This window comes from Stegostoma tigrinum, chromosome 11, assembly GCF_030684315.1.
Source record: "Stegostoma tigrinum isolate sSteTig4 chromosome 11, sSteTig4.hap1, whole genome shotgun sequence".
NCBI classification, from domain to species: domain Eukaryota; kingdom Metazoa; phylum Chordata; class Chondrichthyes; order Orectolobiformes; family Stegostomatidae; genus Stegostoma; species Stegostoma tigrinum.
The window spans coordinates 88,794,336-88,810,997 of NC_081364.1; positions in this window are offsets into that span (position 1 = coordinate 88,794,336).

Below are 16,662 nucleotides of genomic sequence, written 5' to 3' on the forward strand. Positions count from 1 at the left end.
GATGCACAGTTCACTCGGCGCCCTGCGCCACAGTTCACTCGGTGCCCTGCGCCACAGTTCACTCGGTGCCTGATGCACAGTTCACTCGGTGCCCTGCGCCACAGTTCACTCGGTGCCCTGCGCCACAGTTCACTCGGTGCCCTGCACCACAGTTAACCCGGTGCCCTGCGCCACAGTTCACCCGGTGCCCTGATGCACAGTTCACTCGGTGCCCTGCGCCACAGTTCACTCGGTGCCCTGCGCCACAGTTCACTCGGTGCCCTGCGCCACAGTTCACCCGGTGCCCTGCGCCACAGTTCACCCGGTGCCTGATGCACAGTTCACTCGGTGCCCTGCTCCACAGTTCACTCGGTGCCCTGCGCCACAGTTCACTCGGTGCCCTGAGCCACAGTTAACCCGGTGCCCTGCGCCACAGTTCACTCGGTGCCCTGCGCCACAGTTCACTCGGTGCCCTGCTCCACAGTTCACTCGGTGCCCTGCGCCACACTTCACTCGGTGCCCTGCGCCACACTTCACTCGGTGCCCTGCCCCACACTTCACTCGGTGCCCTGCGCCACACTTCACTCGGTGCCCTGCACCACACTTCACTCGGTGACCTGCGCCACACTTCACTCGGTGCCCTGTGCCACACTTCACTCGGTGCCTGATGCACAGTTCACCCTGTGCCCTGCGCCACAGTTCACCCGGTGCCCTGCGCCACAGTTCACTCGGTGCCTGATGCACAGTTCAGCCGGTGCCCTGCGCCACAGTTCCCTCGGTGCCCTGCGCACAGTTCACTCGGTGCCCTGCGCCACAGTTCCCTCGGTGCCCTGCGCCACAGTTCACTCGGTGCCCTGCGCCACAGTTCACTCGGTGCGCTGCGCCACAGTTCACTCGGTGCCCTGCGCCACACTTCACTCGGTGCCCTGCGCCACACTTCACTCGGTGCCCTGCGCCACACTTCACTCGGTGCCCTGCGCCACAGTTCACTCGGTGCCCTGCGCCACAGTTCACTCGGTGCCCTGCGCCACAGTTCACTCGGTGCCTGATGCACAGTTCACTCGGTGCCCTGCGCCACAGTTAACCCGGTGCCCTGCGCCACAGTTCACCCGGTGCCCTGCGCCACAGTTCACTCGGTGCCTGATGCACAGTTCACTCAGTGCCCTGCGCCACAGTTCACTCGGTGCCCTGCGCCACAGTTCACTCGGTGCCCTGCGCCACAGTTAAACCGGTGCCCTGCGCCACAGTTCACCCGGTGCCCTGATGCACAGTTCACTCGATGCCCTGCGCCACAGTTCACTCGGTGCCCTGCGCCACAGTTCACTCGGTGCCCTGCGTCACAGTTCACCCGGTGCCCTGCGCCACAGTTCACCCGGTGCCTGATGCACAGTTCACTCGGTTCCCTGCTCCACAGTTCACTCGGTGCCCTGCGCCACAGTTCACTCGGTGCCCTGAGCCACAGTTAACCCGGTGCCCTGCGCCACACTTCACTCGGTGCCCTGCGCCACACTTCACTCGGTGCCCTGCGCCACACTTCACTCGGTGCCCTGCGCCACACTTCACTCGGTGCCCTGCGCCACAGTTCACCCGGTGCCTGATGCACAGTTCACTCGGTGCCCTGCGCCACAGTTCACTCGGTGCCCTGCGCCACAGTTCACACGGTGCCCTGCGCCACAGTTCACTCGGTGATTGATGCACAGTTCACTCGTTGCACTGCGCCACACTTCACTCGGTGGCCTGCGCCACAGTTCACTCGGAGCCCTGCGCCACAGTTCACTGGGTGCCCTGCGCCACAGTTAACCCGGTGCCCTGCGCCCCAGTTCACTCGGTGCCTGATGCACAGTTCACGTGGTGCCCTGCGCCACAGTTCCCTCGGTGCCCTGCGCCACACATCACTCGGTGCCCTGCGCCACACTTCACTCGGTGCCCTGCACCACACTTCACTCGGTGCCCTGCGCCACACTTCACTCGGTGCCCTGCGCCACACTTCACTCTGTGCCCTGCGCCACACTTCACCCTGTGCCCTGCGCCACAGTTCACCCGGTGTCCTGCGCCACAGTTCACTCGGTGCCTGATGCACAGTTCACTCGGTGCCCTGCGCCACAGTTCACTCGGTGCCCTGCGCCACAGTTCACTCGGTGCCCTGCGCCACAGTTCACTCGGTGCCCTGCGCCACAGTTCACCCGGTGCCCTGCGCCACAGTTCACTCGGTGCCTGATGCACAGTTCACTCGGTGCCCTGCGCCACAGTTCACTCGGTGCCCTGCGCCGCAGTTCACTCGGTGCCCTGCGCCGCAGTTCACTCGGTGCCCTGCGCCACAGTTCACCCGGTGCCCTGCGCCACAGTTCACCCGGTACCCTGCGCCTCAGTTCACTCGGTGCCTGATGCACAGTTCACTCGGTGCCCTGCGCCACAGTTCACTCGGTGCCCTGCGCCACAGTTCACTCGGTGCCTGATGCACAGTTCACTCGGTGCCCTGCGCCACAGTTCACCCGTTGCCCTGCGCCACAGTTCACTCGGTGCCTGATGCACAGTTCACTCGGTGCCCTGCGCCACAGTTCACTCGGTGCCTTGCGCCACAGTTCACCCGGTGCCCTGCGCCACAGTTCACCCGGTGCCTGATGCACAGTTCACTCGGTGCCCTGCGCCACAGTTCACCCGGTGCCCTGCGCCACAGTTCACTCAGTGCCTGATGCACAGTTCACCCGGTGCCCTGCGCCATAGTTCACTCGGTGCCTACTGCACAGTTCACTCGGTGCCCTGCGCCACAGCTCTCTCGGTGGCCTGCGCCACAGTTCACTCGGTGCCCTGTGCCACAGTTCACTCGGTGCCCTGCGCCACAGTTCACTCGGTGCCCTGCGCCACAGTTCACTCGGTGCCCTGCGCCAAAGCTAACCCGGTGCCCTGCGCCACAGTTCACTCGGTGCCCTGCGCCACAGTTAACCCGGTGCCCTGCGCCACAGTTAACCCGGTGCCCTGCGCCACAGTTAACTCGGTGCCCTGCGCCACAGTTCACTCGGTGCCCTGCGCCACAGTTCACTCGGTGCCTGACGCACAGTTCACACGGTGCCCTGCGCCACAGTTCACCCGGTGCCCTGCGCCACAGTTCACCCGGTGCCCTGCGCCACAGTTCACCCGGTGCCCTGAGCCACACTTCACTCGGTGCCCTGCGCCACACTTCACTCGGTGCCCTGCGCCACACTTCACTCGGTGCCCTGCGTCACACTTCACTCGGTGCCCTGCGGCACACTTCACTCGGTGCCCTGCGCCACACTTCACTCCGTGCCCTGCGCCACACTTCACTCGGTGCCTGATGCACAGTTCACTCGGTGCCCTGCGCCACAGTTCACTCGGTGCCCTGCGCCACAGTTAACCCGGTGCCCTGCGCCACTGTTCACTCGGTGCCTGATGCACAGTTCACTCGGTGCCCTGCGCCACAGTTCACCTGGTGCCCTGCGCCACAGTTCACTCGGTGCCTGATGCACAGTTCACTCGGTGCCCTGCGCCACAGTTCACTCGGTGCCCTGCGCCACAGTTCACTCGGTGCCCTGCGCCACAGTTCACTCGGTGCCCTGCACCACAGTTAACCCGGTGCCCTGCGCCACAGTTCACCCGGTGCCCTGATGCACAGTTCACTCGGTGCCCTGCGCCACAATTCACTCGGTGCCCTGCGCCACAGTTCACTCGGTGCCCTGCGCCACAGTTCACCCGGTGCCCTGCGCCACAGTTCACCCGGTGCCTGATGCACAGTTCACTCGGTGCCCTGCTCCACAGTTCACTCGGTGCTCTGCGCCACAGTTCACTCGGTGCCCTGAGCCACAGTTAACCCGGTGCCCTGCGCCACAGTTCACTCGGTGCCCTGCTCCACAGTTCACTCGGTGCCCTGCGCCACACTTCACTCGGTGCCCTGCGCCACACTTCACTCGGTGCCCTGCCCCACACTTCACTCGGTGCCCTGCGCCACACTTCACTCGGTGCCCTGCACCACACTTCACTCGGTGACCTGCGCCACACTTCACTCGGTGCCCTGCGCCACACTTCACTCGGTGCCTGATGCACAGTTCACCCTGTGCCCTGCGCCACAGTTCACCCGGTGCCCTGCGCCACAGTTCACTCGGTGCCTGATGCACAGTTCACCCGGTGCCCTGCGCCACAGTTCCCTCGGTGCCCTGCGCACAGTTCACTCGGTGCCCTGCGCCACAGTTCATTCGGTGCGCTGCACCACACTTCACTCGGTGCCCTGCGCCACACTTCACTCGGTGCCCTGCGCCACACTTCACTCGGTGCCCTGCGCCACACTTCACTCGGTGCCCTGCGCCACAGTTCACTCGGTGCACTGCGCCACAGTTCACTCGGTGCCCTGCGCCACAGTTAACCCGGTGCCCTGCGCCACAGTTCACCCGGTGCCCTGATGCACAGTTCACTCGGTGCCCTGCGCCACAGTTCACTCGGTGCCCTGCACGACAGTTCACTCGGTGCCTGATGCACAGTTCACTCGGTTCCCTGCGCCACAGTTAACCCGGTGCCCTTCGCCACAGTTCACCCGGTGCCCTGCGCCACAGTTCACTCGGTGCCCTGCGCCACAGTTCACTCGGTGCCCTGCGCCACAGTTCACTCGGTGCCCTGCGCCACAGTTAACCCGGTGCCCTGCGCCACAGTTCACCCGGTGCCCTGATGCACAGTTCACTCGGTGCCCTGCGCCACAGTTCACTGGGTGCCCTGCGCCACAGTTAACCCGGTGCCCTGCGCCACAGTTCACTCGGTGCCTGATGCACAGTTCACCCGGTGCCCTGCGCCACAGTTCCCTCGGTGCCCTGCGCCCCACATCACTCGGTGCCCTGCGCCACACTTCACTCGGTGCCCTGCGCCTCACTTCACTCGGTGCCCTTCGCCACACTTCACTCGGTGCCCTGCGCCACACTTCACTCGGTGCCCTGCGCCACACTTCACCCTGTGCCCTGCGCCACAGTTCACCCGGTGTCCTGCGCCACAGTTCACTCGGTGCCCTGCGCCACAGTTCACTCGGTGCCTGATGCACAGTTCACTCGGTGCCCTGCGCCACAGTTCACCCGTTGCCCTGCACCACAGTTCACCCGGTACCATGCGCCACAGTTCACTCGGTGCCTGATGCACAGTTCACTCGGTGCCCTGCGCCACAGTTCACCCGGTGCCCTGCGCCACAGTTCACCCGGTGCCTGATGCACAGTTCACTCGGTGCCCTGCTCCACAGTTCACTCGGTGCTCTGCGCCACAGTTCACTCGGTGCCCTGAGCCACAGTTAACCCGGTGCCCTGCGCCACAGTTCACTCGGTGCCCTGCTCCACAGTTCACTCGGTGCCCTGCGCCACACTTCACTCGGTGCCCTGCGCCACACTTCACTCGGTGCCCTGCCCCACACTTCACTCGGTGCCCTGCGCCACACTTCACTCGGTGCCCTGCACCACACTTCACTCGGTGACCTGCGCCACACTTCACTCGGTGCCCTGCGCCACACTTCACTCGGTGCCTGATGCACAGTTCACCCTGTGCCCTGCGCCACAGTTCACCCGGTGCCCTGCGCCACAGTTCACTCGGTGCCTGATGCACAGTTCACCCGGTGCCCTGCGCCACAGTTCCCTCGGTGCCCTGCGCACAGTTCACTCGGTGCCCTGCGCCACAGTTCATTCGGTGCGCTGCACCACACTTCACTCGGTGCCCTGCGCCACACTTCACTCGGTGCCCTGCGCCACACTTCACTCGGTGCCCTGCGCCACACTTCACTCGGTGCCCTGCGCCACAGTTCACTCGGTGCACTGCGCCACAGTTCACTCGGTGCCCTGCGCCACAGTTAACCCGGTGCCCTGCGCCACATTTCACCCGGTGCCCTGATGCACAGTTCACTCGGTGCCCTGCGCCACAGTTCACTCGGTGCCCTGCACGACAGTTCACTCGGTGCCTGATGCACAGTTCACTCGGTTCCCTGCGCCACAGTTAACCCGGTGCCCTTCGCCACAGTTCACCCGGTGCCCTGCGCCACAGTTCACTCGGTGCCCTGCGCCACAGTTCACTCGGTGCCCTGCGCCACAGTTCACTCGGTGCCCTGCGCCACAGTTAACCCGGTGCCCTGCGCCACAGTTCACCCGGTGCCCTGATGCACAGTTCACTCGGTGCCCTGCGCCACAGTTCACTGGGTGCCCTGCGCCACAGTTAACCCGGTGCCCTGCGCCACAGTTCACTCGGTGCCTGATGCACAGTTCACCCGGTGCCCTGCGCCACAGTTCCCTCGGTGCCCTGCGCCCCACATCACTCGGTGCCCTGCGCCACACTTCACTCGGTGCCCTGCGCCTCACTTCACTCGGTGCCCTTCGCCACACTTCACTCGGTGCCCTGCGCCACACTTCACTCGGTGCCCTGCGCCACACTTCACCCTGTGCCCTGCGCCACAGTTCACCCGGTGTCCTGCGCCACAGTTCACTCGGTGCCCTGCGCCACAGTTCACTCGGTGCCTGATGCACAGTTCACTCGGTGCCCTGCGCCACAGTTCACCCGTTGCCCTGCACCACAGTTCACCCGGTACCATGCGCCACAGTTCACTCGGTGCCTGATGCACAGTTCACTCGGTGCCCTGCGCCACAGTTCACTCGGTGCCTGATGCACAGTTCACTCGGTGCCCTGCGCCACAGTTCACTCGGTGCCCTGCGCCACAGTTCACCCGGTGCCCTGCGCCACAGTTCACTCGTTGCCTGATGCACAGTTCACTCGGTGCCCTGCGCCACAGTTCACCCGGTGCCCTGCGCCACACTTGACTCGGTGCCCTGCGCCACACTTCACTCGGTGCCCTGCGCCACACTTCACTCGGTGCCCTGCGCCACACTTCACTCGGTGCCCTGCGCCACACTTCACTCGGTGCCCTGCGCCACACATCTCTCGGTGCCCTGCGCCACAGTTCACTCGGTGCCTGATGCACAGTTCACTCGGCGCCCTGCGCCACAGTTCACTCGGTGCCCTGCGCCACAGTTCACTCGGTGCCTGATGCACAGTTCACTCGGTGCCCTGCGCCACAGTTCACTCGGTGCCCTGCGCCACAGTTCACTCGGTGCCCTGCACCACAGTTAACCCGGTGCCCTGCGCCACAGTTCACCCGGTGCCCTGATGCACAGTTCACTCGGTGCCCTGCGCCACAGTTCACTCGGTGCCCTGCGCCACAGTTCACTCGGTGCCCTGCGCCACAGTTCACCCGGTGCCCTGCGCCACAGTTCACCCGGTGCCTGATGCACAGTTCACTCGGTGCCCTGCTCCACAGTTCACTCGGTGCCCTGCGCCACAGTTCACTCGGTGCCCTGAGCCACAGTTAACCCGGTGCCCTGCGCCACAGTTCACTCGGTGCCCTGCGCCACAGTTCACTCGGTGCCCTGCTCCACAGTTCACTCGGTGCCCTGCGCCACACTTCACTCGGTGCCCTGCGCCACACTTCACTCGGTGCCCTGCCCCACACTTCACTCGGTGCCCTGCGCCACACTTCACTCGGTGCCCTGCACCACACTTCACTCGGTGACCTGCGCCACACTTCACTCGGTGCCCTGCGCCACACTTCACTCGGTGCCTGATGCACAGTTCACCCTGTGCCCTGCGCCACAGTTCACCCGGTGCCCTGCGCCACAGTTCACTCGGTGCCTGATGCACAGTTCAGCCGGTGCCCTGCGCCACAGTTCCCTCGGTGCCCTGCGCACAGTTCACTCGGTGCCCTGCGCCACAGTTCCCTCGGTGCCCTGCGCCACAGTTCACTCGGTGCCCTGCGCCACAGTTCACTCGGTGCGCTGCGCCACATTTCACTCGGTGCCCTGCGCCACACTTCACTCGGTGCCCTGCGCCACACTTCACTCGGTGCCCTGCGCCACACTTCACTCGGTGCCCTGCGCCACAGTTCACTCGCTGCCCTGCGCCACAGTTCACTCGGTGCCCTGCGCCACAGTTCACTCGGTGCCTGATGCACAGTTCACTCGGTACCTGCGCCACAGTTAACCCGGTGCCCTGCGCCACAGTTCACCCGGTGCCCTGCGCCACAGTTCACTCGGTGCCTGATGCACAGTTCACTCGGTGCCCTGCGCCACAGTTCACTCGGTGCCCTGCGCCACAGTTCACTCGGTGCCCTGCGCCACAGTTAAACCGGTGCCCTGCGCCACAGTTCACCCGGTGCCCTGATGCAGAGTTCACTCGATGCCCTGCGCCACAGTTCACTCGGTGCCCTGCGCCACAGTTCACTCGGTGCCCTGCGTCACAGTTCACCCGGTGCCCTGCGCCACAGTTCACCCGGTGCCTGATGCACAGTTCACTCGGTTCCCTGCTCCACAGTTCACTCGGTGCCCTGCGCCACAGTTCACTCGGTGCCCTGAGCCACAGTTAACCCGGTGCCCTGCGCCACACTTCTCTCGGTGCCCTGCGCCACACTTCACTCGGTGCCCTGCGCCACACTTCACTCGGTGCCCTGCGCCACACTTCACTCGGTGCCTGATGCACAGTTCACTCGGTGCCCTGCGCCACAGTTCACTCGGTGCCCTGCGTCACAGTTCACTCGGTGCCCGGCGACAGTTCACTCGGTGCCCTGCGCCACACTTGACTCGGTGCCCTGCGCCACACTTCACTCGGTGCCCTGCGCCACACTTCACTCGGTGCCCTGCGCCACACTTCACTCGGTGCCCTGCGCCACACTTCACTCGGTGCCCTGCGCCACACTTCACTCGGTGCCTGATGCACAGTTCACACGGTGCCCTGCGCCACAGTTCACTTGGTGCCCTGCGCCACAGTTCACTCGGTGCCCGGCGACAGTTCACTCGGTGCCCTGCGCCACACTTGACTCGGTGCCCTGCGCCACACTTCACTCGGTGCCCTGCGCCACACTTCACTCGGTGCCCTGCGCCACACTTCACTCGGTGCCCTGCGCCACAGTTCACTCGGTGCCTGATGCACAGTTCACTCGGCGCCCTGCGCCACAGTTCACTCGGTGCCCAGCGCCACAGTTCACTCGGTGCCCTGCGCCACAGTTCACTCGGTGCCTGATGCACAGTTCACTCGGTGCCCTGCGCCACAGTTCACTCGGTGCCCTGAGCCACAGTTAACCCGGTGCCCTGCGCCACACTTCACTCGGTGCCCTGCGCCACACTTCACTCGGTGCCCTGCGCCACACTTCACTCGGTGCCCTGCGCCACACTTCACTCGGTGCCCTGCGCCACACTTCACTCGGTGCCTGATGCACAGTTCACTCGGTGCCCTGCGCCACAGTTCACTCGGTGCCCTGCGCCACAGTTCACTTGGTGCCCGGCGACATTTCACTCGGTGCCCTGCGCCACACTTGACTCGGTGCCCTGCGCCACACTTCACTCGGTGCCCTGCGCCACACTTCACTCGGTGCCCTGCGCCACACTTCACTCGGTGCCCTGCGCCACACTTCACTCGGTGCCCTGCGCCACACTTCACTCGGTGCCTGATGCACAGTTCACACGGTGCCCTGCGCCACAGTTCACTTGGTGCCCTGCGCCACAGTTCACTCGGTGCCCGGCGACAGTTCACTCGGTGCCCTGCGCCACACTTGACTCGGTGCCTTGCGCCACACTTCACTCGGTGCCCTGCGCCACACTTCACTCGGTGCCCTGCGCCACACTTCACTCGGTGCCCTGCGCCACACATCTCTCGGTGCCCTGCGCCACAGTTCACTCGCTGCCTGATGCACAGTTCACTCGGCGCCCTGCGCCACAGTTCACTCGGTGCCCTGCGCCACAGTTCACTCGGTGCCCTGCGCCACAGTTCACTCGGTGCCTGATGCACAGTTCACTCGGTGCCCTGCGCCACAGTTAACCCGGTGCCCTGCGCCACAGTTCACCCGGTGCCCTGCGCCACAGTTCACCTGGTGCCCTGCGCCACAGTTCACTCGGTGCCTGATGCACAGTTCACTCGGTGCAATGCGCCACAGTTCACTCGGTGCCCTGCGCCACAGTTAACCCGGTGCCCTGCGCCACAGTTCACCCGGTGCCCTGCGCCACAGTTCACCCGGTGCCCTGCGCCACAGTTCACCCGGTGCCTGATGCACAGTTCACTCGGTGCCCTGCGCCACAGTTCACTCGGTGCCCTGCGCCACAGTTCACTCGGTGCCCTGCGCCACAGTTCACTCGATGCCCTGCGCCACAGTTAACCCGGTGCCCTGCGCCACAGTTCACCCGGTGCCCTGATGCACAGTTCACTCGGTGCCCTGCGCCACAGTTCACTCGGTGCCCTGCGCCACAGTTTACTCGGTGCCCTGCGCCACAGTTCACTCGGTGCCCTGCGCCACAGTTCACTCGGTGCCCTGCGCCACAGTTCACTCTGTTCCCTGCGCCACAGTTCACTCGGTGCCCTCCGCCACAGTTCACTCGGTGCCCTGCGCCACAGTTGACCCGTTGCCCTGATGCACAGTTCACTCGGTGCCCTGCGCCACAGTTCACCCGGTGCCCTGCGCCACAGTTCACTCGGTGCCCTGTGCCACAGTTCACTCGGTGCCCTGCGCCACAGTTAACCCGGTGCCCTGCGCCACAGTTCACCCGGTGGCCTGATGCACAGTTCACTCGGTGCCCTGCGCCACAGTTCACTCGGTGCCATGCGCCACAGTTCACACGGTGCCCTGCGCCACAGTTCACTCGGTGACTGATGCACAGTTCACTCGTTGCCCTGCGCCACACTTCACTCGGTGCCCTGCGCCACAGTTCACTCGGAACTCTGCGCCACAGTTCACCCGGTGCCCTGCGCCACAGTTCACTCGGTGCCTGCTGCACAGTTCACTCGGTGCCCTGCGCCACAGCTCACTCGGTGCCCTGCGCCACAGTTCACTCGGTGCCCTGCGCCACAGTTCACTCGGTGCCCTGCGCCACAGTTCACTCGGTGCCCTGCGCCACAGTTCACTCGGTGCCCTGCGCCACACTTCACTCGGTGCCCTGCGCCACAGTTAACCCGGTGCCCTGCGCCACAGTTCACCCGGTGCCCTGATGCACAGTTCACTCGGTGCCCTGCGCCACAGTTCACTGGGTGCCCTGCGCCACAGTTAACCCGGTGCCCTGCGCCACAGTTCACTCGGTGCCTGATGCACAGTTCACCCGGTGCCCTGCGCCACAGTTCACTCGGTGCCCTGCACCACAGTTAACCCGGTGCCATGCGCCACAGTTCACCCGGTGCCCTGATGCACAGTTCACTCGGTGCCCTGCGCCACAATTCACTCGGTGCCCTGCGCCACAGTTCACTCGGTGCCCTGCGCCACAGTTCACCCGGTGCCCTGCGCCACAGTTCACCCGGTGCCTGATGCACAGTTCACTCGGTGCCCTGCGCCACAGTTCACTCGGTGCCCTGCGCCACAGTTCACTCGGTGCCCTGCGCCACACTTGACTCGGTGCCCTGCGCCACACTTCACTCGGTGCCCTGCGCCACACTTCACTCGGTGCCCTGCGCCACACTTCACTCGGTGCCCTGCGCCACACTTCACTCGGTGCCTGATGCACAGTTCACACGGTGCCCTGCGCCACAGTTCACTTGGTGCCCTGCGCCACAGTTCACTCGGTGCCCGGCGACAGTTCACTCGGTGCCCTGCGCCACACTTCACTCGGTGCCCTGCGCCACACTTCACTCGGTGCCCTGCGCCACACATCTCTCGGTGCCCTGCGCCACAGTTCACTCGCTGCCTGATGCACAGTTCACTCGGCGCCCTGCGCCACAGTTCACTCGGTGCCCTGCGCCACAGTTCACTCGGTGCCCTGCGCCACAGTTCACTCGGTGCCTGATGCACAGTTCACTCGGTGCCCTGCGCCACAGTTAACCCGGTGCCCTGCGCCACAGTTCACCCGGTGCCCTGCGCCACAGTTCACCTGGTGCCCTGCGCCACAGTTCACTCGGTGCCTGATGCACAGTTCACTCGGTGCAATGCGCCACAGTTCACTCGGTGCCCTGCGCCACAGTTAACCCGGTGCCCTGCGCCACAGTTCACCCGGTGCCCTGCGCCACAGTTCACCCGGTGCCCTGCGCCACAGTTCACTCGGTGCCCTGCGCCACAGTTCACTCGGTGCCCTGCGCCACAGTTCACTCGGTGCCCTGCGCCACAGTTCACTCGGTGCCCTGCGCCACACTTCACTCGGTGCCCTGCGCCACAGTTAACCCGGTGCCCTGCGCCACAGTTCACCCGGTGCCCTGATGCACAGTTCACTCGGTGCCCTGCGCCACAGTTCACTGGGTGCCCTGCGCCACAGTTAACCCGGTGCCCTGCGCCACAGTTCACTCGGTGCCTGATGCACAGTTCACCCGGTGCCCTGCGCCACAGTTCACTCGGTGCCCTGCACCACAGTTAACCCGGTGCCATGCGCCACAGTTCACCCGGTGCCCTGATGCACAGTTCACTCGGTGCCCTGCGCCACAATTCACTCGGTGCCCTGCGCCACAGTTCACTCGGTGCCCTGCGCCACAGTTCACCCGGTGCCCTGCGCCACAGTTCACCCGGTGCCTGATGCACAGTTCACTCGGTGCCCTGCGCCACAGTTCACTCGGTGCCCTGCGCCACAGTTCACTCGGTGCCCTGCGCCACACTTGACTCGGTGCCCTGCGCCACACTTCACTCGGTGCCCTGCGCCACACTTCACTCGGTGCCCTGCGCCACACTTCACTCGGTGCCCTGCGCCACACTTCACTCGGTGCCTGATGCACAGTTCACACGGTGCCCTGCGCCACAGTTCACTTGGTGCCCTGCGCCACAGTTCACTCGGTGCCTTGCGCCACACTTCACTCGGTGCCCTGCGCCACACTTCACTCGGTGCCCTGCGCCACACTTCACTCGGTGCCCTGCGCCACACATCTCTCGGTGCCCTGCGCCACAGTTCACTCGCTGCCTGATGCACAGTTCACTCGGCGCCCTGCGCCACAGTTCACTCGGTGCCCTGCGCCACAGTTCACTCGGTGCCCTGCGCCACAGTTCACTCGGTGCCTGATGCACAGTTCACTCGGTGCCCTGCGCCACAGTTAACCCGGTGCCCTGCGCCACAGTTCACCCGGTGCCCTGCGCCACAGTTCACCTGGTGCCCTGCGCCACAGTTCACTCGGTGCCTGATGCACAGTTCACTCGGTGCAATGCGCCACAGTTCACTCGGTGCCCTGCGCCACAGTTAACCCGGTGCCCTGCGCCACAGTTCACCCGGTGCCCTGCGCCACAGTTCACCCGGTGCCCTGCGCCACAGTTCACCCGGTGCCTGATGCACAGTTCACTCGGTGCCCTGCGCCACAGTTCACTCGGTGCCCTGCGCCACAGTTCACTCGGTGCCCTGCGCCACAGTTCACTCGATGCCCTGCGCCACAGTTAACCCGGTGCCCTGCGCCACAGTTCACCCGGTGCCCTGATGCACAGTTCACTCGGTGCCCTGCGCCACAGTTCACTCGGTGCCCTGCGCCACAGTTTACTCGGTGCCCTGTGCCACAGTTCACTCGGTGCCCTGCGCCACAGTTCACTCGGTGCCCTGCGCCACAGTTCACTCTGTTCCCTGCGCCACAGTTCACTCGGTGCCCTCCGCCACAGTTCACTCGGTGCCCTGCGCCACAGTTGACCCGTTGCCCTGATGCACAGTTCACTCGGTGCCCTGCGCCACAGTTCACCCGGTGCCCTGCGCCACAGTTCACTCGGTGCCCTGTGCCACAGTTCACTCGGTGCCCTGCGCCACAGTTAACCCGGTGCCCTGCGCCACAGTTCACCCGGTGGCCTGATGCACAGTTCACTCGGTGCCCTGCGCCACAGTTCACTCGGTGCCATGCGCCACAGTTCACACGGTGCCCTGCGCCACAGTTCACTCGGTGACTGATGCACAGTTCACTCGTTGCCCTGCGCCACACTTCACTCGGTGCCCTGCGCCACAGTTCACTCGGAACTCTGCGCCACAGTTCACCCGGTGCCCTGCGCCACAGTTCACTCGGTGCCTGCTGCACAGTTCACTCGGTGCCCTGCGCCAAAGCTCACTCGGTGCCCTGCGCCACAGTTCACTCGGTGCCCTGCGCCACAGTTCACTCGGTGCCCTGCGCCACAGTTCACTCGGTGCCCTGCGCCACAGTTCACTCGGTGCCCTGCGCCACAGTTCACTCGGTGCCCTGCGCCACAGTTAACCCGGTGCCCTGCGCCACAGTTCACCCGGTGCCCTGATGCACAGTTCACTCGGTGCCCTGCGCCACAGTTCACTGGGTGCCCTGCGCCACAGTTAACCCGGTGCCCTGCGCCACAGTTCACTCGGTGCCTGATGCACAGTTCACCCGGTGCCCTGCGCCACAGTTCACTCGGTGCCCTGCACCACAGTTAACCCGGTGCCATGCGCCACAGTTCACCCGGTGCCCTGATGCACAGTTCACTCGGTGCCCTGCGCCACAATTCACTCGGTGCCCTGCGCCACAGTTCACTCGGTGCCCTGCGCCACAGTTCACCCGGTGCCCTGCGCCACAGTTCACCCGGTGCCCTGCGCCACAGTTCACCCGGTGCCCTGCGCCAAAGTTCACTCGGTGCCTGATGCACAGTTCACTCGGTGCCCTGCGCCACAGTTCACTCGGTGCCCTGCGCCACAGTTAACCCAGTGCCCTGCGCCACAGTTCACCCGGTGCCCTGCGCCACAGTTCACCCGGTGCCCTGCGCCACAGTTCACCCGGTGCCTGATGCACAGTTCACTCGGTGCCCTGCGCCACAGTTCACTCGGTGCCCTGCGCCACAGTTCACTCGGTGCCCTGCGCCACAGTTCACTCGGTGCCCTGCGCCACAGTTCACTCGGTGCCCTGCGCCACAGTTAACCCGGTGCCCTGCGCCACAGTTCACCCGGTGCCCTGAAGCACAGTTCACTCGGTGCCCTGCGCCACAGTTCACTCGGTGCCCTGCGCCACAGTTTACTCGGTGCCCTGCGCCACAGTTCACTCGGTGCCCTGCGCCACAGTTCACTCGGTGCCCTGCGCCACAGTTCACTCGGTGCCCTGCGCCACAGTTCACTCGGTGCCCTCCGCCACAGTTCACTCGGTGCCCTGCGCCACAGTTGACCCGTTGCCCGGATGCACAGTTCACTCGGTGCCCTGCGCCACAGTTCACCCGGTGCCCTGCGCCACAGTTCACTCGGTGCCCTGTGCCACAGTTCACTCGGTGCCCTGCGCCACAGTTAACCCGGTGCCCTGCGCCACAGTTCACCCGGTGGCCTGATGCACAGTTCACTCGGTGCCCTGCGCCACAGTTCACTCGGTGCCCTGCGCCACAGTTCACACGGTGCCCTGCGCCACAGTTCACTCGGTGACTGATGCACAGTTCACTCGTTGCACTGCGCCACACTTCACTCGGTGCCCTGCGCCACAGTTCACTCGGAGCCCTGCGCCACAGTTCACTGGGTGCCCTGCGCCACAGTTAACCCGGTGCCCTGCGCCCCAGTTCACTCGGTGCCTGATGCACAGTTCACCTGGTGCCCTGCACCACAGTTCCCTCGGTGCCCTGCGCCACACATCACTCGGTGCCCTGCGCCACACTTCACTCGGTGCCCTGCACCACACTTCACTCGGTGCCCTGCGCCACACTTCACTCGGTGCCCTGCGCCACACTTCACTCTGTGCCCTGCGCCACACTTCACCCTGTGCCCTGCGCCACAGTTCACCCGGTGTCCTGCGCCACAGTTCACTCGGTGCCTGATGCACAGTTCACTCGGTGCCCTGCGCCACAGTTCACTCGGTGCCCTGCGCCACAGTTCACTCGGTGCCCTGCGCCACAGTTCACTCGGTGCCCTGCGCCACAGTTCACCCGGTGCCCTGCGCCACAGTTCACTCGGTGCCTGATGCACAGTTCACTCGGTGCCCTGCGCCACAGTTCACTCGGTGCCCTGCGCCACAGTTCACTCGGTGCCTGATGCACAGTTCACTCGGTGCCCTGCGCCACAGTTCACCCGTTGCCCTGCGCCACAGTTCACCCGGTACCCTGCGCCACAGTTCACTCGGTGCCTGATGCACAGTTCACTCGGTGCCCTGCGCCACAGTTCACTCGGTGCCTGATGCACTGTTTACTCGGGGCCCTGCGCCACAGTTCACTCGGTGCCCTGCGCCACAGTTCACCCGGTGCCCTGCGCCACAGTTCACTCGGTGCCCTGCGCCGCAGTTCACTCGGTGCCCTGCGCCGCAGTTCACTCGGTGCCCTGCGCCGCAGTTCACCCGGTGCCCTGCGCCACAGTTCACCCGGTACCCTGCGCCACAGTTCACTCGGTGCCTGATGCACAGTTCACTCGGTGCCCTGCGCCACAGTTCACTCGGTGCCCTGCGCCACAGTTCACTCGGTGCCTGATGCACAGTTCACTCGGTGCCCTGCGCCACAGTTCACCCGTTGCCCTGCGCCACAGTTCACTCGGTGCCTGATGCACAGTTCACTCGGTGCCCTGCGCCACAGTTCACTCGGTGCCTTGCGCCACATTTCACCCGGTGCCCTGCGGCACAGTTCACCCGGTGCCCTGCTCCAAAGTTAACCCGGTGCCCTGCGCCACAGTTCACTCGGTGCCCTGCGCCACAGTTAACCCGGTGCCCTGCGCCACAGTTAACCCTGTGCCCTGCGCCACAGTTAACTCGGTGCCCTGCGCCACAGTTCACTCGGTGCCCTGCGCCACAGTTCACTCGGTGCCTGACGCACAGTTCACACGGTGCCCTGCGCCACAGTTC